The sequence below is a fragment of the Ictidomys tridecemlineatus genome, chromosome 6 (genome assembly GCF_052094955.1).
Source record: "Ictidomys tridecemlineatus isolate mIctTri1 chromosome 6, mIctTri1.hap1, whole genome shotgun sequence".
NCBI classification, from domain to species: Eukaryota; Metazoa; Chordata; class Mammalia; order Rodentia; family Sciuridae; genus Ictidomys; species Ictidomys tridecemlineatus.
In genome coordinates, this window is record NC_135482.1 from 27,540,052 (window position 1) to 27,563,919 (window position 23,868).

Sequence of the window (23,868 nt, forward strand, 5' to 3'; positions counted from 1 at the left end):
TTTCTGGAATTCAGTTCAAAAAACAATAAAATGAAGCAGAATGTAAAGCAGGTTATAAATATGTGTTGCACACTAGTATGATTTTTAAATACAAGCAAATAATCAAAGAAAAATAGATGCAATTGTATTAAATAAAAATATATTTTTGAACTATATTATTGAAATACTACACAACGAGTAAAGATTTATAAATATTTGGTATTTCATTTGTAGGAAATACAGATCAAAATTATCTACATTTTATTGCAACCAAGTTTTGTATAAGGAAAATCGCAAAGATTAAATGGAGATTGTCAATGAGAAAACAAAACTGGACAATAGTTAGAGTTGTAAAAGAAGAATTTACTCAGGATGCATTTTAGTAGAGTATAAAGAGAACTCAATATAGAATTGGCCTCAATTCCAAATATCACAAGGAAAAATATGGGATTGGTAGATGGAATCATAAGAGGAAATACCACAGCTAAGGGGAGTTTTTCTTTTAACTAAACCAACTGATTCTTATGAGGAGAAGACCAGAGTGATAAGATATGGAAGGGAAGGATTCCTCCTAAATCCATCTAGTGAGAGTTTTGGTAAAACTGGGAGATATAGGAATAAGAGCAGATATGCAATGTCAAGGCCCAGAGAGATAGAAAAGCCCCACTACAGTTAGATTAAGGAGGGAGTCTTGAGGCAAAGCACTGGAACTAAAATTCATTTTTACCTACAGGCATTGCAACTTGGAAGCTAAAAGCTCTTCAAGTAAAGATGGTTAGGCATTTTTTAACCTAATTTTTTAATGTTTAAAAAGCCTGTGTTTGTTCCTTTTTCAATGATACAGCATTACAAAAGAGAAATCCCAGTTTCATCCTTTCCTTTTCCTTGAACCATAATGCAATCTTTTTACAAAAAAAAAGCCTTTTGGTAATGAATTGCTTAGCAATGGATAGCTCAAGGCCTTGTTTCAAGAACCTCAATACTGAAAGGCAGAAAAGGATACGAAAAGAAAGAAAATCTGGACTAAGTATGGTCTGCAAAATTAATTTAAGACATTCTTTTCTCCTTTGCTTCTTCCAGCAAAGTAATAACAGTTGGGAGTCTTTCACTTGGAATTGGCCTTAAGCAGTTCATGAAACAGTGTAGACTCAGAGAATTCAAGCTTACATTATTTCAAAGACCTCTAACTGGACTGTTCTTAAATATGCAAATAGCATAATTTAAAGATGGAATTATCAAAGGCTGGCTACTGGGACTAAAAATATACTTTAGAATAGGAGATCCAAATACTATACTTTCCTTTCTAAAGCAAATATCAAACATCATTGTGGTAAATATCAGAAATTATCTCTATTGAAGTACTTGTTTTTAAAATGAAATTGTTTATCATTTATCTGCACAAAAGAATTCTGTGAAAGAATTTCAATTTATATAGTACTTAAAGATAAGTACTTTATGCATAAATACATAAATATGGTTCTAAATAAATATAAACAGAATATTTTCATGTTTTAAATTATGCCTGCTGTACCCACATACGCATATATATATGTATTATATAATATGCATTTATATTATATATGTATATATTCTATATATATGCTGTATTATTTTTCTATACCTACATTTATTTATAATCCGTCTATATATTATATAATATATAATACATATACATATAATTTATAATTTATACATCTAGATTTTGTATTTTATGTATAATATCTACATATATCTGGATGTGTCTTGTTATATAGATAGGTAATATAAATTTATAAAATATATATTACAAACATGCAAATTTGTTTTCATTTCATTACATATAAATTTTTTTATAAATATATAATTTTTTTTATTTTTTTATATATATATCACAAAATCTGAGACAGAATTACGACAGCCATAGAAATTTGTGAGGTGATTATTCACATTAATAATCAAAATTAAGATAAAAAGAAAGATGTTAAGACTCCAAGTGTAGACTATATACATACCATCTTTGTAAAGTAATTTCAGAATCAGTTAATCTTTACAACTTGGTTTCAGCATCTAACCATTTTGCTTTGCCTATATCTGAAGATGGTGTAAAAATCATGAGAGGTGGAAGTGGTGTATAAGGCCAGGATTATATTATTGAATAATAAATTATAAAATATTTTTTTAATCTTTCAAGTACACAAAATCCCCCAAATTTCCAGCAGTACCAATGGCAAAGCCTTACATTTCATTAATTATAAGTCAGACAATTTTGATAAATGTACGTTAACTTATTATTTACATCCAGAAGGATAAATTTCACCTCTGCCTTCTTAGCCTTTTTCAACAGGGCCTGAGAACAGAACTAATATCAAACATTAAAAGGAAAAAAGCTTATAGACTTTTTTTTTCATAAAAATCGTGCGATGTACAGGAACAAGATATAGGAACCCTCCTACAGAAATGAAAATTCAAAGAAGAGGAAGATCCTAAATGTTTCTTTTCCCTCTTTTGAAGTAAGGGGCAATTATTAAGATGTTAACTAGACTATGTGGAGAGTCTAAAGGAAGATAACACTTCTTTTAACCAGGTCTGTTTGTTCAGAATTCTTCCAGTCTCAATGTCCTGATCCTGGTGGTGAAGATATTACTTTTCTCCTGATAGAGAAAGGACATTTTACATGTAAGGGTTTCATCTCCTACTTTCAGGAAGGAAAAAAAGAGGGTCAGAATGCTTGCCTTGCATTTGTTGGTTTTTGTTTGTTTTGTTATTTTTCTCCTGTTCCCTTAGCTCAGAAGAATCCTATGACAAAGCAGTATATTATGGGGTGGTGTGTTCTGCCACTCACTCGCAGCCACCTGTGACACTTAACAGTCATGTCAGTAATAGTGCTTCCCTTTCATTCAATTTTAATTCTTACCAACTGAGTGAGGGGGTCCTGTGGGACATTTTATCTTTACTGAGCAACATTCAGCACTCTTCCCAGGAAAGACAATTCTCAGATATTCCTCCTCCATGTGGACTTAATTTTCTTTTAGTAGTAACATTTTAAATAAATATGACTAGACATAATAGGTACATACACTTTATGATCTAATAGTTTTATTAAATCTAATACAACAATAAAACCAAATGGAGTTGCACATTAAAAATGAATGAATCTATAAAATTAAAATGACAAATACATTATTGTTCCTTTTGTATGGGTGAAATCATTTTTAAATTTAATAATTGCTATTTTGATGGGTCCATCAATTTAAGAATGTGCTTCATCATGTAACTCTGGAAAATATTAAAGTTGCTATTTAATTAAAAGTTTTTCCTTGAAACAAATAAAAATATACTACAAGAATACTTTTAAGATAACAAAACATGTTCTCATTTTATTAAATACATTAAGAAAATAATTGTTATTGCATATAAAAATTTTTCTGTTAGGATTGGAAACTACTGCTTAACTGAGACTGTTTGCCATGAAATCTAGTGCCCCCCCCCCACCCCGCAATTGCTAATCCAATGGTGAGTTGTTGTTCTTCCTCACATGTAATACTTGGTAATATCTGACAAACTGGACTATTGCCTCTTTTCTTGAGTCATATTTTTTCCTTGGCTTTCAGTCCACCAGACTTAAGGCTTTTCTCCATCTCTGTTGTTCCTCCTCCTCACTTTCCTTTGCTGATACCTCCTAATTTCCCTTACTTCTAAAATCAGAAATCTAGGGCTCAGTCTTTCTAAATCTGTTCATCCCTGCTATTCAGTTTCATTCACTTTCTTCTACCTCCATGCCTATATATCCATCTTTCTGCTATTAGCTTCCAAATGTACCCTGTCTTCCAGACTCACATACTGATTGCCTTTGTGATAACTGCCCAAGTATGACTACAAGGTAGTGCAAATCTAAGATAAATATACACTCAATTCAAACAATAAAAATCCTCCAGACTTGTGAACTTCTTTCTTCCCTTCTCAAACCCTTTTCTATAGTTTCCCACATCTCATAAATGGCAACTGTTCCTTAAGTTGTTAGGTCTCAAAATGTGGTGACATCTTCAGGTGCTGATGCAATCCACATTCTATTACCAGAAGTGTTCTCTTCTCTCTCTACTCTTAGAATGAATCCAGACCTCAACTTCTCCTCCTTCCATCATTACACCCTCTTCTGGGTCCCCAACACCTCTCATGTGACCAGAGAAAAACACTAAACCCTCCTACTTGGATTGTTGCTATATTCTTCTAACTGACTCACTGCCTCTTCATTTGACTCTTCATGCAGTTTTTGACAATACAGAGTAACTTCTTTCAAATTTAATTCTCTGCCCAAAGCCCTCCAATTTTCATCACTCAATATAGTTCAACCCGACCCAGTCTGATCCCATTGCTTCTCTGCCCTGCCACTGTCACCTTGCTCCTTCTTCCCCAGCACAGTGACATCCTTACTGTTTCTCTAGCTCAGCCAGAATCTTGCAGTCTCAGGCTCTTTACTTGGTGTGCTCCTTTTCTGCATTTCCAGATTACCACAAGGCTTGTCCACTTGATTACCCCACCCAGTCTTGGATTAAATATCTCCTTCTTTAGGAGGTCTTTGCTGATCTTTCTATTTTAAAATGTCACCCCTGACCTGTTGATCTCTTTGTCTCTTCCTATGCCTCTTTACTTTTTAAACTACTTACCACTGGGCATGGTGGCACAGGCCAGTAATCCCAGTGGCTTGGAAGGCAGAGACAGGAGGATAGCTAGTTCAAAGCCAGGCTCAGCAACAGCGAGAGGTTAGGCAACTCAGTGACACTGTCTCTAAATAAAATACAAAAAAGGGTTGGGAATATGGCTGTGTGGTTGAGTATCCAGGAGTTCAATCCCTGGAATCCCCACCCACAATTACTTATCACTATCTCACAATCAATGCATTATTTATATATTTATTGTTTTGTGTCTGTCTTCCTTCTCTAGAATACACATTCCACAAAACAGGTATTTTATGTGCTTAATTTCTGCTACATGTCCAGTGACTCAATAAATATTGAGGGGGGGGGGAAATAAATGCAAAATAATTAATCTTTAATACAGTGTTAAATGTAGGGTCAACTGTTCTTTCAGGAAATGTTTAACTAATGGCAACCATACATGTCTAATCAGATAGAATTCTCAAAACCATATTAGATCTGCAAACTTCCAAACAGGAGAAATACTGGCATAAAGCTTAATTGCATGGGCTTAGGATTTTGGCCTACTTGGTTCAATTTCTGCCACTAGCTCTGTAACATCTGGCAATTTTCTTAATCTCTCAGTCTTGACTTCAGCTGCAAAACATTTAATTTTTTTATGATTACTGAAACCACTTTCAAAAATTTATCTCTTTCTTGACTGTAATTCAATGAAAATTTTACATATATATATATAAAATCATGAAAAATGGCAATGTTCTACCATCCTGATTTTCACTGGAAACCTAAGTGTTGCCATACACACACTCTCTCTCTCTCTCTCTCTCTCTCTCTCTCTCTCTCTCTCTCTCTCTCTCTCTCTAGTGTAAAATTGGCTTGAAGTTAAAAATGTCAAATAGATGTTCACTTGAAAAGAGGCTCAAGATCATTAAAGGTAAACATTTCTTAGTGTTTTAGTTCTTTAAAATACTCTAGAATATAATAAATATATCCAAGGTCCTTGTTGGATGCCACTTTCTCTAAGGTTTTCATTTTTCTCACTCTCCTCCCCTATTGATATTGTTCCTGGATCACACCCAAGACATCTGCTCAGCTGTATTCTAGCTTTTAATATGACGATGCTGTGTTTAGTGGGAAAGAATGCTTAGTTCAGGGACTGGATTTTATAATAAAGTCCACCATTTCTTACCCTGTCCCTTCTGCTCATTTGTTAAACAGATGGCCAGGGTTAGGGGCACATCTGTGACCATGAAATAAATATGACTTTGGTGTAACACCAACTGGCCTAAATAGGGAATGAACTACTGTTTTTCATCTTGTTTAGCCCTTAGTCTAACAAAACAAAATAATTGGTTCAGGTGCTAAGTCAATAAATTAAGGAAACTCTGATTCATGCCTAAGAAGAAAATAATCAGGTTCAGAATGGTATTTCATGTTGTAGCAGTATGTATTCAGGCCAGCATCCCAAAATGAAATGCTAAAGACTTCAAAAGTAAAGGACAAAAGATAAATCAGGTTATTATGAAAATCCTTAATGAAGAATAGTTGAAGTGTTGTAGGCAATGCATGAATGGCAAAAGGACAAGGAGGGACATAATTTGGGAGTCTAGAAGAACTACACAGTGAAATAGGAAAAGCAGATAATTACCCTGAACATAATCAGCAGTATGCTATGTGCCCTGCACACATTACTTAAGTTAATTCTTACAATAGTTTTCCAAAGCAAATATCCTTATTTCATGATACAGTTGAGGAATTTGGAATTCAGAGAGGTCAACAGACTTTCTTAAGATCACAAATATCTCTTAAAGGTCAGCACTCTTAAGAACTTAAAAGAGGACCAATAAAGATAGAAAAAAATAAAGTCAAGAAGTGAGAAAAAAGAATACCTGTGAAGGGATGGCACAGGCTCATTGATTCGGCCTCTGCTGAGGGGCTAACTTCAGATGACATCATGGTGGTGGCACATGCAGGAGGAATCACATGGTGGTAGGAAGCCAAGAGAGGGATTTCAGGGTCAAGTGTACCCTTTTGTAACCTCTCTCTCTCTTTCTCTCCCCCTCTCCCTCTCTCTCTCTCTCTCTCTCTCTCTCTCTCTCTCTCTCTCTCTCTCTCTCTCTCCCCCTCCATTTCTCTCTCTCTTTCCCTCTCTCTCTCTCCCCCCTCCCTCTATTTCTCTCTCTCTCCCTCTCCCTCTATTTGTCTCTCTTTCTCTCTCTCTCTCTCTTTCTCTCTCTCTCTCCCCCTCCATTTCTCTCTCTCTCTCTTTCCCTCTCTCTCTCTCTCTCCCCCTCCCTCTATTTCTCTCTCTTTCTCTCTCTCTCTCTCTCCCCCTCCCTCTATTTGTCTCTCTCTCTCTCTCTCCCCACTCCCTCTATTTCTCTCTCTCTCTCTCTCTCTCTCTCTCTCTCTCTCTCTCTCTCTCTCTCTCTCTCCCCTACTAACTGGCAGCCCATAAGAACTACATTAATCCCTTCTGGGGGAAGACCCCCAAGACCTAAGAACTTCTCCCTAGGTCCCACCTCTTGAAGGTTCCACTCTCCTGCTACACTGAGACTCAAGCTTTCGGCACATGTAATTTTGGGGAACATACTCAGACTATGTTCAAATGACAACAGTATTAAAGTTTATTAGAAAAAAGGGGACAGGAAAGTTATCAGGTGTGTGTATGTGTGTGTGTAAAGGTGAACTTGTGCCAAATACTTACGTTTATTCACATGTCAACAACCCAAATGGGTGATGTCTTGATGTTGAGATAGAAAGGGTAAGGGACCTTCTTAAAGTAGGTGACATGTAATTAAATATCTGGGTCTAAAATAAATGACAGTAAGAGTAGTGATTTAGCTGGATAATAAGACATATGGGAGACAATGCCTTTAAATCCTGGATAGAATAATGTGATTAAGATTTAGTGGGGCTGGGGATATTGCTCAGTTGGTAGCATGTACAAGGCCCTGGGTTCAATCCTCCACTCCACAAAAACAAACAAACAAACAAAAAAAAAGAGAAAGATTTAGCTATTGTTGAGGTTTGGGTATTAAATATTTCAATTTGTGAAAAATGTAGAAGTGAGTGTTTACACTGAAAGTATTTAAACAGATATACTAATCATCCTAATAAATCTCATCAGTCTAAATTAGTATTATATGGGGCTAAATATAAATGAAAATTGTACATACATTTAAAATATAACCTATTTAACATAAATAGGTTATATTTTAAATTTAACATTTAAAATAAACATAATATTTATTATATCACATATGTAGTGCATATGCAACTATATGCAAAACTGTCCTGTGTCATAAGTAAAACAAATACACTTATAAATTAACTTAGCCTATCATATTCATATATAATTATTTGAGCTTTGTCATAGTTCATACATATATAAATTGTTTTAGATAGTATATGTAACATATAACTTATAGAAGATTACCCCTTTTAGTAAACAGTTTACATTTTCTCCTTATTATCTTTTTAGGAAATTTGCATATTTTCTTTCATTTTTATTGAAGGAATTTGGGATAAGTTTTATTGTTGGTAATTTTTATTGAGTATTAGTAATTCTTTACTCCAGATGCAATTTCTTTTTCTGATTAATATAGAACAACCTGCTCATTTCAGACCCTCACCTCATCTTGACCGCTATCTTCATTTTGTTTTCTCTTGAAAGTGCCTTTTGAACAGCAGAAGTCTTACATTTTGTCAAGTTCAGTTTATTTCTTTTACAGTTAATCTGTGTGCTTTGCCTAAGAAATTGCTGCCTATGCAAAGGTCACAAAGGTGTTCTCTCAAGCTTTCTACTTGAATTTTTAATTTAAATTTATGTATCAAATTATTATTATTATTATTATTATTATTATTATTATTATTATTATATTTGGTGAATAATTTGAGGCAAGAATCAAGGTTCATTTTTCCCTCACCCAGATATCCAGCTGTTGCTGCCTTTATCAGCAGTCACTTTGCTTTGCTGTGTAAATGGGTGGCTGTTTTCAGGAAGCTTTTCTGTTTTATTTTTAACTCTGTGGTCTTTTATTCTAGAGTTTGGTAAATTATGTTTTCTGATTTCTTGTTGAGTGTTGTTGGCGATTTACCAATTTCACAGATACTTTTATTAGAGAGCAACGTTTTAGTTTTGTTGATGTCTCCCCTCCCCCGCCCCCCCCCTTTTTCCTGGACTGATTTTCATTCCATTCTCTATTAATTCCGTTCTTCTTCTTAGTTTGAAGTTAATTGGCTCCTCCTTTCCTAACTTCTTAGGATAGAAGCTTAGATGATTGACTTTATTTTTTACTCCTTTTGTTTCACAATCACTTAAAGTAGTATATTTCCTTGATTTTGTTGTATACCTCAGTGTTGAAATAGGATATTTTCATTAACTGTTCATTTCAAAAAATTCTGAATTACTTTTGAACTCTTCATGAACCATGAACCATGAGTTATTTCCAAATATGTGGTAGTTTTCTAACCTCTTTTAAATTTGATTTCTAATTGAATTATGTTGTAGAATAAAAGCACATTCTATATATTGTGATTCTTTGAACTGCAGTGGAAATTTCTGTACATCCAGAAAATGGTATCTTGGGTGTTTATTTCCTTTGAATTTAAAAACAATTCATATTCTGAACTATGATTGAAATTATATAAAGCTCAATCTTCTATATCCTTACTATTTTCCCCTACTTATATTACGAATTGAGGAGAAAGAGATATTTAAATTTCCAAAGTGATTGCAGATTCATTGAATTTTTCCCTGTAGTTTTAGTCATTTTTGATCTATGTGTTTTAAAGTTTTGTTATTACATATATACCTCATGTAGAACTACTATTTCCAAAAGTATTGATCCATATTATTTTATTAAAGCCTCTAACTTCATTATTAATGTTCATTTCTTGAATTCAACCTTGTCTGGTATTAATGTAGTCACAATATATCCTCATATTTGTGATTTGTAAAGTATAAGACTTTTCCATTTTTTTTCCAGTTTGTTATCTCTACGTTTAAAGTGCACTTGTCATAATCATGTAGCTAAATCTTGGTTTTCATGAGTCTAACATCTGCTTTCTTAACATTAGATTATTTTATCCAGTTACATCTAATTTAGTTATTAGTATAGTTATTTGTAGTCTATTGTGTCACAGTAGTCTTTATGTTTATTATCAATTTCCTATTCCTTTGTTCTTTGTTTCCTGTCTCCTTTACATCTCCATCCCTTTTTAAATTTTTGAGTCAGGGTCTCACTAAGTTGTACACACTGGCCCCTATTTTACAATCCTCCTGACTCAGCTTCCTGAGTAGCTGAAATGACAGGTGTGGGCTACTACGCATGGCCAATTGAAGTCATTTTTAGCATTCTATTCCACTTCAAAAAGAAAAGCCCTACAAGGCTATAATTACATTAACTTACTCATCCCCTGTTATATTTATATTGTTGCCACATACTTTGCATATTATAAGCCCCCAAATGCACAGTTATTCTTTTTTATTCAAGCTATGAGTTGACATTTAAATATTTTATTAATAGAGAGAGAAACATTTGTTCCTATTTATTCCCATAGATACTTTCAAGTCATTGCCAGTGCTCTCAATTTCTGCCTGTATATTTGAATTTCAATCTGGCATATTTTCCCTCAGCTTGAAGATTTTATTTCATTTCCTTTGCAGATATTAGAGGAAAGAATTTTGAAGAAATTTAATTTTTTCTTTAATAATTCTAAACTTAAGTGTTCCATTTCTCTTCTGGTGTCTAATTTTTTAAATGAGAATTGACTTCTCATTTGTATTGGTACTCCTTTCCAAATAATAAGACTTTTTTTTCCCCTTGATGACTCAGGACTTTCTTTTGATCATCGATTTTTAATAATTTGAAGATATGTGTTGGGTATCTTTTGTTGTTTTTATCTTGTTTTGGGCTGTTGAACCTTCTGGACTGGTGTAGTAGTTTTTTTGTTTGTTTTTAATTTAAAGGCACTTTATTTTTAGACTACCTACATGACATATTTTCTTAAACAAGAAAACAATGCTTTCTCCCAAAATAAATCACTATCAAAATAGAGTTGCTCAAGATGACATCAGTTCCATTTGTTCTAAGTCCTGGTGTTATGCGGATGACAAGCACCAGTCAGTTATGATGACTGACAATAGATGCAGAGTAACTGCTAAAGTTGTTAACATTTTTCCCCTTTTCAAACATCTATAAAGAAAATCATATTTAGGGTCACACCATCCTTACAATAGTCCAGGAGAGTGACCACACCATCTGGATTCATGTTTTTTCCAATAAAGATCTGGTGGTTTTGAAATTAGCAAGGATATCCTATCATAAAAGTTTTACCCTCTCTGGTCTCTGTTCTTCAAGTTTGCCTTTGATTGATTTCATGTAATCTTCGATATACATCTCATGCTTCTTTTGTGAAGCTGGTTTCCTGAAAGTGATGGTTCAGGACAGTATCAATTCCAGTGATTACTCTGTTTTCAGTGCCTTTGCTTTCAGGTCCTTCATTGGAGGCATTTCCACCAATGAGTGAGTCATCAATGTTAACCTCTGTCCTACTGACCATTTTACCGTCCATCTCCAGGCAGAGCCCATCCAGGATCTCTTAGAATCTTCTAAATGTCAGAGAACATCTCATCATGGCTGCTGAGGTCTGGGTAGATAACCATGATGGCGACTGGAAGGAGATGGCGGGCAGCGCTAGCTTAACAGGAGCCCCACTTCAGAGTGATTGAGGTGCAGCCAGAGCAGTACTTTGGCGATGTGGAAGCCAGCAGAAAAGCTAGTGGTTCTTTTAATCACCTTTTTGCTGTTGTTGTTGTTGTTATTGTTTGTTGCTGTAACCAAACAACTTAATGAGAATAATCTTAGAGAAGGAAATGTTTGTTACTCGGGGTTTCAGAGCATCATTGCTTTGTGTCCAAGGTAGAACATCGTGGAGAAGGGTGTGGCAGGGGACTGTAGCTCACAATATGAAACCATGAAGCAGAGAGAAAATAAATTTAGCTCACAAAATATGCACTCCAAAGGCACACCCTAAGTAACCCACCTCCTCCAGCCAGACTCTACTTGCCTAAAGTTAAAAACCAGTTAACCCCTATTAGTGGATTAATGCACGTATTAGGTTAAAACTCTCATAAATTGATCATTTCACTTCTAAATTTTTCTGCATTGTCTCACACAGGCTTTTGGGCAGTACCTCATATGGAGGTACCAACACAATAGTGATCCCTCTGAGGACTCCTATAAAGCTGACAAATCTTGGACTGATTTGTGATATCAGTGTATAGGGCTGATTTGTTGCTTTTAAAGCCTTGAATTCAACTTCATTAAGAACTTAATGATATTTAGGAATCAATGGCATATGCTCTTAGTTCTATAGGATTAAACTTAGACTTCTTTCCATTAAAAGTCAATAAATTATTAAAATTACATTGGGGAAAGCAAAGCAACCAATATAAAATGAATGATTAAATTGAAATTAGTATTTTGATAGTGGAAAAGCAAAGGAAAAATAAGCAATTTGCTTTCAAATACAGTATGTAGAAAAACTATTAACTTTGAAGTACAACTGTACATAAATAAACTTTGGAAGTTTTTAAACACTGGGTCATTTCTGTGATAAAGCTCACATGAGCTACAGTGTAATCAGCTATTCTAGTAAAAACAAAATCCTTATGAAGTTAAAAAAATATATATTGCATACTTAGTTCTAGTTTTGTAAATAGCACCTTTGTGAAACAGAGGGCCCACTGGTCCGGATAATTCAATAGATCATAATCCTGAAGCCCTTTAAATTTAACTATTAAAAATCCCCAAACATGCTATAAATGTCTACACTCATATCAAACTATAGCTACATCTTTTTTGCCATAGTTATGACTATATAAATTTTATAATGTGTTTGACATGTTTTATAACAATAGTGTCTTTCAAAGAAAATATCTAAGAGTGCTTAGATCATTTTTATTGCCTGCTTTGTCCATTTGTCCTAAACCAGGAAAATGCCATATAAACTAGGACCAGAAGATGGATAGTCTACAATGGCTGTCTACAGGTTAGAGAGTTGGAGGAACCAGTTGCTGCATAGTCTAAGATGCTGATATCTCAAAACAAGAGGGATCGACCATGTTATCCCAGTCCAAGACTTAAGCCTTCTGAAAACTCCCTGGATAATCACTGGAAGAGTGAAGAAGCAAGAGTCTGATGTCCTCAGGAGACTGCAGCAGCAATCATCAAGAACCCATTCAAGAAGAATGGAGCTTGCATCTGCTTCTGCTTCCTTGTTCTTCCAACTTTTAGTCCATGCAAGCCACCATCCTATTGGATGGTGCTGCCCTTGCTTAGGGAGAGTCTCCACTTCAGTTTGCTATCCTACATGCCAATCATTCCTAGACACACCATCATTGGAACACTTAGAAGCCTCTTAACCACTGAGCACATCTCAAGCCTTTTTTATATTTTATTAAGAGGTAGGGTCTTGCCAAGTTGCTGAGGCTGGGTTTGAACCCCTAGTCCTCCTGCCTCAGCCTACCTAGCTGCTGGGATTATAGGCTTGCTCCACTGTGCCTGATGATTCTAGGCAACTTTTAATACAATTAAGTTAATAATTCAAATTAACCACTATAGCTCCCAGCCTGGTTTTTAATATTGGGGAAACTTCATTTTTTGCTTTTTTTACTTGCTGTTTAATTAATGAATTCAAAATTAAACTGTCTCTTTGGGGACAAAATGATAAGCCCTATCTAGCTTAGAGATATTCCTATTATTCTATTCACTCATATCTGTAATCTTGAAATGATTTTCTACTTTCTTTTCTTCTGTTTCCACATTTTAAAAGTTTCCGAGTCTTTGAGATTGAGTCTCAGCAATAAAAGCAAGAATAAATACTATCTCATAATGAAATATGGCCTGGAAGTTTCCAATTCTTTCACCCATCTATTATCTCATTAATTGGAGAGGAAATGGGTATGTAAATAAATCACAGTATTATTTCATCAAAATTCTATGTGTTGATGTGATTGTCCCAGTTAACATACAGTATATTAAGACTGAGTTAAGTGATTCAGAATTCAGAATTCATGCTAACCCTGGTGTTCCCTATGCCATTGCTTCATGATATACAGTAACTCTCAAACCTGTTTTCTACTTCCTATAATTTAATTTCTACTACTTACATAATTTAAGTCATTATTATCAAAAAAAATTAAATTATTGATGTCTAATCATGGCAGGTTTTATATTTTCAATTACTTGTTGAGTCTGTTCATATTACATTTCTCTTTTCTACATCTAAAATTCATGTTCCAAGTATATATCAACTCCTTGATTTATTTTCAATTTGCTTTTTTTTTAAAATTTTCATAATTTTTCCTTGTAAATATAAAGAAAGTCATCAAGCCTCTTTTTCACATAAAATTGTTCTTGTTGTTTTCCTTATATTCCTCCAAGTTTTGAATCAAACAACTGGTTTTCCAATTCAATGCCATCTTTTCAAGTTCACTGTTGCTTCAGTTGCCTGCTTCAGTGTTTCACATTCACCATGCTCCTAAATCTTTTTGCCACTAGAAGGCAACATTTGGGAAATGAAATGGTCTCATAAAGTTGTGAATGAGTAATATGGAGAAAAGGCTGAATGAAGTGAAGGAAAAGCAGGAATAGGAAAGTTAAGAGGCCACCACATCTTTGAGCAGGTGATGACCTACTAGAACTTTAGAACTTTGCATTTTAGAAATTGATAACAGATAACTTCTACACAATACGTATATCCATATGTTTAAGACTAATGGTCCTGGTGAGAGATGATGAAAGCTTGACCCAAGAAGGGCATGGGGAGCATCGTGAGAAGTGGTAGGACTTTGGAAAATTTTTAAAGATAGAACCAATACGATTTGCACACAAAGTTTATGTGGGATATGAAGGAATGCATTCAGAATTCCAAAGAAAAATATCTTCTGTAAAAGAATGTGTTCACAATATTATAAGGCGCACATAAAAAAAGATGATAATAATAAGAAACTTGAGAAAATGAAAAAATACACTCCATATGTAGAAAGGAGCAAAATAATGCTATAGAATTATATTGTTAAGGCTTGGGTTAAAAGTATCAAGGATATAAAATAAGTATAATAGTAATGTTTAATTTAATTCAATAAAAACAGCAGAAAAAAACAAATGAGAAACCATGTCCATGAACATTTTGAAAAGAAATATTTATAAAGTAGTAAAATTAAAATCAGTCACAAAAAAGTATAAATAGTATATTAGATACAGCTAATGTGAAAATTAATGAATGAGATAATAGAGTTGAAGGAATTATCTAGGATGCAGTATAAAAATACTAACATTAACATAAAAGACATGATGAGGAGATGATATGCTATGAAGAGAAAGCAGTTATAGAGGCAAAATTTAAAGAGGTAGCTCAGAATATTCCAGAATTTTTTTTAAAAATCCTCAGATTAAAGAAACCCAATGAATACTGAGAATGATAAATGCAAAATAAAATTTCATCTAAACACATTTTAATCATAAACTTTAGAACATTAATCATGTAGAAAATAGCTTTAAATAAAGAGAAACTATCTGAATAACAATTAGATTAGCAGCAATCATTTAAACAATGTCAACAGAAGCAATAATATGTTAAATCATACCAATGGCCTAAAGAAAAACAAAAGTAAACCTGGAACTGCAAGACCACTAAAAATTTCATAGATCATCTAAGGTAAAATAATAATATTTTAAAACAAACAAATAAACACACAAAAATGGAAATTTATTGTTAACAAAATACCAGAAAATGAACTTCTCAATTATATACTTCAGGAATAAGAAAATCTTTACATAGTATAAGTCAGAAATACAGGAAGTAAGAGGGGGGAAAAAAGTCGTGATTCCTTGGTTAAATCTGAACATTGATGACAGAAAATACTAACATCAGCAACACTGATGCATAAATTATGGAGATGGAAAGGAAAAAATATCGAGATAAGAACAATATGATGACTATAATCAATGTGTAAATTAGGAGATGTTTGATAATATCACATGTGATTAAGGCCCCCCCCCTTTTTTTATCCAGGGGTGAAAGTTAAAACTGAAGAATGTCCTTTTTGTTAGGTACACTTGCTAAAACATTCAGTGCTTCCATGATAAATAATATTATTGATTACTCTAAAAATGGCAAAGAAGGAGAATAGAGGAAAAATCTTGAAGGAAACTCTTTTTCAACATTCTCTGCTCAAACTTCCGGAAATAGATGAAACCATCAAATTTTTAGCCAAAGCACAATACATATAAGAAGGATGTGACATACAATATTAAGAACTACATCTCAAAAGACAATACAGATGAAGACGTTTTTCTCTGTGTGTGTGTGTGGGGGGGGGTGGGTGTGCGCACGCACACAAGCATTCTCGAATTCAAAATATGAGGGTGAAATAAAAATATGCCATGCCTGAACACATGCATTGGCACATCATGAAGGATGCTATTATTGTGAATTTTCAGTTCTTAGGTTTAAAAAAAGTCCAAAGTGTACATGTATGTACATATAAGTAGATACTTACATGCATTTAGATATGAACATATATATACATACATTTATATATTATATATAGATATATCTATACATATGAATCTATCTATAAATATATACCATATACATGTAATATACCAAACTAGTGGTCATTTCTTTTATTTTATCCATAGTATATATTACTATTTTTCCCTTTCTTTTGTGATATTGTTAGCAATTTTACAATGAAATTCTTTTAATTAAATTTGGAATTTCAAAGGGAAAACTTTCTAATAGTCATCTTAATTCCACTTTTGAGAGTGGAGAACATAGTCATTAGCATGCTTACCATTCTTCCAAGTGCATGAAATTCAGCATTTGCGTGCACCATTAAAGAAAGAAGGTGAAAAAAATGTCTCACATTTTATGAGCACTGAAGTCACAATTTTCAGTTATCCTTGGGCTGATGAAATTTTTGGCTTTCGAGCAACACAACTTTCTATTCAAAGAGGGAAATATCCTTATTTTCTGAAGACTTCTGCCCTTCAGAACATTTCATATTTATTTTGGTGAGGTTTTATATTTTTTTTTCTTAGCATGAAAAGGTGGATAACATTTCAGATATTTTGTAGATAGAGTGACTTTTATTTGAAGTGCTATCCACCTCATGTGTGCATAAGAAAGAGGGGGAAAAAGAGAGAGATTGAAAAAGAAATGGCTGTAAAATGTGTAGCTCCCATTCATTAGCATCCCATAGCCAGGGATAAATCAAAGTAGTATTTCAAGTGCCACTGAAAAATTATTTTTTTTACTAATTAAAAATATTAAATATCCTATAATAGAATATTAATATAAAATTAATATTAAATATTAATTAATATCAAATGTTAAAACATTTTATTGCCAAAATATTTTATTTTTCTATTTAAAAATAAAAGTAACACTTTTACCATGTTGAGTCAGAAATAGACAGATTCCATAAGGATTAGGATGAAAAAAATGAAAATTTGGGAATAGTACGGTCCATGAATCCTAAAAACCACTAAGACTTGTACTGCTCTGAGGTTTTTGAGCTTTTGTTTCTTTGTGGATATTATTGTTGTTAATCTTGTGTCAAAAGCTGCAATTTGAAATATTAAAAGAAGATATAGAGCCAGAAATTTATAAGCATGTTTTGTGGCAACAGCAGCAATAGAGTTTCAAAATAAAAGTGTTTATTTTACATTTCATATCCAATTTACTCAGCATAAATGAATTTTAGAGCCTGTGTATATTAAGCAGAGTTCAAATAAATTAGCCACCGAAAGGAAACATTCATTTCTTAAATCAAGATATTTCTCATTTTTTTTTAAAAAAATGAAATGGAGGTGGAAACTATCTTTCTTCACTTAAATCAAAGTGAAATACAAACAGGAATTTGGAAACATAGAGTGTATTTGATACTGAAATTTGACATGAAATTTTCTCACTTGTTTAATGAGTATTTTACTTCAATCAGTCCGCACACTAGGTACCATGGTGTAGCCATGACCCAGAAATGGAAAGTTGATATTTAATTGCCTCCAGCTGTTGTTAATTAATATATATCCCTCACCTTCAAGTCTGAAAATAATCTTAACATCAAGAGGTGTCATGGGTGTTAAAACTTTAAACATAGCATTGTTAAATGGTATCTGAGGAAAATCAGATATTTACCTTAAAAAGTTAGGAAAATCAAATACTTGTATACATTTTTCTTTCATCAAAAAATATTGAAGGCCACATATAAGGGAAATCATTAGTGGTGACTATTGCCAAATCTACCAAATCAAAACCCGGGAATTTTAATATCCGTTTTTTCTATAAATGTTTTTTCCTATGGCTAATCCGAAGTCAAGTTTAAGATAACATAAATTCCAATCTGTCTTAAATATCACATTAAAACTATTTTTCCCCACAAACTTTGAAAATAATATTCTGATTTATATTTATTTAACATCGGTCACCTATTAGTAAATAAAATGGATTCCTGCCTAGAAGTATAGAGAATATCCACAGCTTTTAATAGACCTTTGCTAATTTGGTAGACACTAACCATGCATGGATATTTATATTTTAATTAATTAAAGTTAAACACAATTTAAAAAATCCAGCTCCTCAGTTTCTCATATTTCAACTGCTCATTAGTCACATGTGGCTGATGATTGGTCTGTTAGACTGCCCAATACAGAGAACATTTCTGTTATGGAAGAAAGTTCTATTGGATTGGACAAAGCTGAAAATAGAGAGTTCTAGAAATGATTTCATGGATAGGCAACCAGAAGTTCAGGAAGTGTTAAAAATGGCAGAATTATTTAATCTGGAATAAGGTAAGAATCTGTCCTCATGATGGTCTTTGAATGACAAAGAACGCACAGAGAGGCAGTCATCTGTTTTTCATATACTGGTTAGAGGAAAGAGGAACTGATTTAAAATACAGTGGATGGATTTAGGTTAAGCAGAAAAAGTGAGGGTTAGTATATAAGTGAAAAAGAATGATTGTAATTTTCCCTTTCAAGACTATGCATTTGAAAACCACATGCCTAAAGACAGGTGGTGAATATTTATCTTAAATATCTAAGTTGAATGCATTAGCGTTCTTTTGAGAGTCACAGATAATAAATTCAATTGATAAATAAATTATAAATTCTTATTGATTGATTACTGTGTAACAGATGCTATACTAGAGAGAAAGTATATAGCACAAACACTAAACATGACTTACCCAGTTCCTTACAATATTACATTCCAGGAGTGAGGGAAGATAAGAATACATACATTAAATAAGTAAAATATTTTCAGTTAATACAATGGGTCCTAAAACTAAATAAAATTAAATTTAAAAAAGCCTAAAAATGAAAATGTGACAGAAGACTGAGCTGAGTGGTACATGAATTTGAGGAGTCAAGGAAGATCCCTATAAGGAACTGACATTTTATTTGACATTCTGATAGAGGGAGGAGCCCCAAGGGAAGAAGAAACAGTAAGCACCAAAAACTCAGCCACATATATTAAGGGGAAAGTGAAAAATACTCATCTGAATAATAATGAAGGAGAAAAAAAAATCAACTAGATATGCAGGTGCCAGTTAGTTCAGGATCTGGTGAACCTTGGTGGAAAATTATATGTTATTCTGGTTGCAATAGAAAGTCATAAGCAGATCATTTTGGCTCTTCCCTGGGATGTGAAGAGTTAAGGAGAAGTGGAGCAGGGTGGCAGGCAGTGAAAGATATCATGTATCAACTGCAGTTTCATTAGTGCAGATATTGGTAAAAGGTCTTATTTATGTTTGGAGATAGAAGAGAAGCCACATATGGGTTGAATATAGTGTAGAAAATAAACTGAAATAAGTGATTACTCTTAGTGTATATATATATATGCACATATATATGCATATATTGTTATAGAGTTATATCTCACATATTTCAAACTTTGGATATCAAAACAACACAAGCCAGACACAAAAGAATATATATTATATGAGTCCATTTATGTGAGTTCAACTGTTCTGCTGTTATAATAAGAGAGGAAATGGTTGCCTGTGCAGCTTTGAGATTGACACTAAAGTGGCACAGGGAACTTTCTGGAATAATGTGCATTCTCTATATCTTAAGTTACAGTATTGAATAACTGATTTAAAAAGCAAGAAAGTGAAGAAAGAATAACTGCAAAAATATCTACATGTACAATAGCTGCATTTTGATTCCAAAATAACCCATATAATTAAGTTACCTGACATTGCACTGGATATAAAAATCTACTTTGAAACTATTTATATGACTTTCCTCCTTCATAAAGTTCTTCCCTCTTATTGGTGTGAATATACTATGTATACAATCAGAGATATGAAAAATTGTGCTCTATATATGTAATAAGAATTGTAATGCATTCCGCTGTTATAGATAAATAAAAATTTTTTAAAAAAATTCTTCCCTCTTCACAGTGTTAGTCTTGCCTATGTAAATCAATAATGTGGAAGAGCTAAAGGGAATCTTTCCTCCTGTAATTACCAGGCTCCACTTGTCCATGAACACTCAGGTTATTATTACAAAATATCCAGTAAGATAGATCATTCTTTTCCCTTGGGAATAGCAATTCAGGATACATAAGGAAGGTAGGAATCTAAACCTATTAGCACGGTCTACCACATGGAAGGAGACACCAGAAATTTTAATCCTAAAATAGGATATCTGGCATGTCGAGTGCTCCTTTAAAGTTTTTGTGATGCATTTGGCATGAGTACATAGCTATATGATTTTTCTCCACCAGGGTTCCTCTGCTCAAATGCAGGCCTAGAAGAGGTGTTAGGATGCATCCCTGATTGAAATTTTTTATCCCAGATTGAGATGTCAGAGGGAAAGGGAGAGAAGCAAGACAAAGGTATTTTATTACAGTTCTGGATTGTGCAAGTCTTCATCACTGAGTGATGGTACTTCTGGAGTCAGCCACTCTTTCCTGTGATGGACAGGCTAATACCTGAGCAAGCAGCAGTTGAAGGCATTGGAGGGCCAATGAAGATTTAGGAGTTGGTCTCACACAGGGGTTGGAACAATTGTGGCAGCAGGAATAAGTAGACAGAGACAAAGAATTTGAAATCTTGAAAAAGAATAAATGAATCTTAACCTTTCGTTATTTGTTCATATGAAAAATACAGTTCTCAGCATTTGCTATTGTATCCTAAGTTCTTACAGAAGGAAATCTGCTTGTTGCTTTAAAACAAGTTTCCTTGAGAACTTTGAGCTCTTTACTTTTTAATGTTATTAGTGTACGCTTCTTTTATTAGCTTTCTCTATATGTAAAATCATCACTGAAAATCATAAAATTTTTGTTGACTAAAAATTTAAATAGATGTGATTTAGATTCAAATGATGGCTTAGTCAATGCTGTTCTCCTGAAAGTCTTCTATAAATCGGTTCAATGCATTCTCATAATTCTTTTTCTTACAGGTGCATTGAAAGAAGTGCATTGAGCAAATAGATTTTCAAAAGTTGCATCAGAAAAAATGTTTCATATATTTGTTCGTTTATCCCACAAACTTTTGTGAAGACTTATGTGTCAGTCACTATGTTGTGTAATGAGATAATCAGAAGCTAGTATAGTATAGCAGAGGTGCATTACACAATAAAGCCATTTATGTTAAAAACAATTCAGGATAGTTCAGAGGATATAATATATGACTGTATCATTTAATAAGGGGCCTATTTGCTGGGCTACCCATAGATAGTTTTGTTTATTGCGTTTTCAGGGCTCTTGTTAATAATATTGTTGTAGTCAATGCAAAAAGCATCAAGACATCTCCAAACAACAAAAAACTAGGGCTTGATAATGGGCACATTCTCTAGCAATATTAAAGTCGTTTGCTGAGGGAGAATTTGATTTCTGTGTTTCACAAGGAGGGTGGGGCATGAAACACATTGTAATTAAATGTCTAATGTGTGCTAACAATTATCCTGAAGAATTTTAAATAGTTGTGTAATTTAATCCTCACAAGAATTTCAGATTCTTTGTCCTCATTTCTACAGGAAACAAGTGATGGAGGTATGTTGATTATTGCCCAATTTAATTTAGTTTCTGTGAGCCTTGTCTACGTAAGAGACCATGTACTTTTCATTCAGCTACACTCAAAATCGCTTCTGGAGAGGATGTTGATGCTAGGATGATTCAAACAAAAATCATTGTTCAGAGCTTATAAAGTGTTCTCAAATATATTATCTCATGATTCTCACAACATTCTTGCTCATGAAATTCATACTAACAAAAGTGAAATAATGAAAAACTGAAATCATTTTGATGACTTCTCAAAGAAAATTAGATTAATGTAACTAGGTTTACTTCAGACGCAGAAAACTTAAATAGTAATTTAAAAGCATAGTTACAGAAACACTATTGTTCCATACTCGTAAAAATATTTCAGTGACATTCTGGATCACCTGATTGTTTAGAAATAAGAACAAGAGGACATTACTAAAATAATTTTCCAGGTTGATCATTTCTCTCATACTTCTGGTTCAGATACTAGTAATATGGAAGTTTTGCTGTAACAGAGAATCATGTATATTGAAAATCTTGAATATTATGGAGATTTATGATCTGATTTCTTAATATGTAGACAGAATCATTCTAAGAGTGAACATTCCAACTTCTACTATGCTGTCAACCTATTATATTAATGTTGGAAAGAAAAACTTTTATTTTGAAATAATTTTAAACTCTGCACTTTAGTCCAAAATAGTATAGGATTCATGTACCCTTCTCTCAGATCTCCCAATGATAATATTTTGCATAATTATAATACAATTATCAAAAACAGAAAAGAGGCTCAAAACTATTGTTACATACTATATTTGATGTTCAGCTATTTAAATTTTAGTTTTATTAATATTTATTCTTCTACTCATTTGTTAACTGATACTTTCTTAGGAGTATTTTTAACTTATATTTCTATATTGTCAACAGGTGTCAATCTTTATATTTACAGTCACAAATTGAGAGTAGAATAGGAGACTGCTCTGGGAATATATTAAATTTGTATAAATTATTCTGAAAGAAAAGAATAACATCTGGCCTTTCCCTTGTGAACAGAAATTTCCTTCTTTATATTGGCTTGCACTATTCAAAAAGAAAAAAAAAAGATAAAATAGAGGGATAAAATTTCAATTCATGCAGATATAAAACTGAATAAAATATATTGAAATGCAAATATATACCTTATGCTATCACAAAAAAACTTTTTAAAAATGAGCAAAACTTGTCTGTGTGTATGTGTGTGTTGTAAATTGAAATATCTAATATCTTTTGAAGTAGGCATTGATAAAGTTAGGCAATAAAGCTCCATTATTTATTTCAAGAGAACTTCCTGAAACAATTGTGGGAAGTTGAGGTTTGGGGTTTGAAAACATGGGGAAATAAACTCTTTACTGGTTCCAGGAGCTCATGCCTTGGGAAGAAGGTATGACCAATAGGTACCATCTGCTTTCCTGATTCATGATGTCAACTGATGTATGCCTGTCCAAATCAGCTGAAGAGACACTTGGAGGGCAACAATAGATGTCAAAAGTCCTTCGCTAATTGCTACATGTTCATTTTAAATGTTAAGGGAAATAATTTCTTAAGATGGGCAGTTCTAGTCACCCTTATAAATAGCACATGTTAAGACAGTGATTTGTCTTTGACTGATTTACTGCATCTCAATTCTCTAATACTTTACTATTATTTGTGGAGGTTTTAATACTTTATTTTCTTTTTGCGTATTTTCAGAGACCAGAAAAAATAAAATAAGAGGACTTGTTTTATTGGAGGTTTTATAATTTATAGTTATATAAAGGGATAGTGCAACTTAAATGTATAGAACTGACTGTAAAATCACCTGTTGATTACAATTTATTTTCAGAATCACCTTTTTATATCTTAAACTTGTATTCGATTTGATTTTATATCATTTCTCTTTCACACTTTTCAATATTCCCAACTTTTTACCATGAAAAATTTAAAGTGCATTATTGTAAAACAATATTTTTTATTGAAGCCATATGAATATTACCAATAATATATAAAATTTTATGTAAACCAAAGAGTTTCTTTATTTCTGATAAATAACTGAACAATGGTTTGGCTCTGGAAAGATAAGGCTTATAAAAATCCATATTTTGGCATTATAAACCTTGGACTAAATAATAATTAAAAGTAGAAAAATTTTTTATATATTTTCATATACTAA

At 33.0% G+C, this 23,868-nt stretch overlaps 1 long non-coding RNA gene and 1 pseudogene across 1 annotated transcript in view; both read right to left on the reverse strand.

Moving 5' to 3' along the window:
• LOC120888144 (uncharacterized) overlaps window positions 1-23,868 on the reverse strand; it is a 113,230-nt gene that overhangs the window by 54,705 nt on the left and 34,657 nt on the right. The window lies entirely within an intron of this gene.
• On the reverse strand, window positions 10,788-11,283 carry LOC101974472 (translationally-controlled tumor protein-like; annotated as a pseudogene).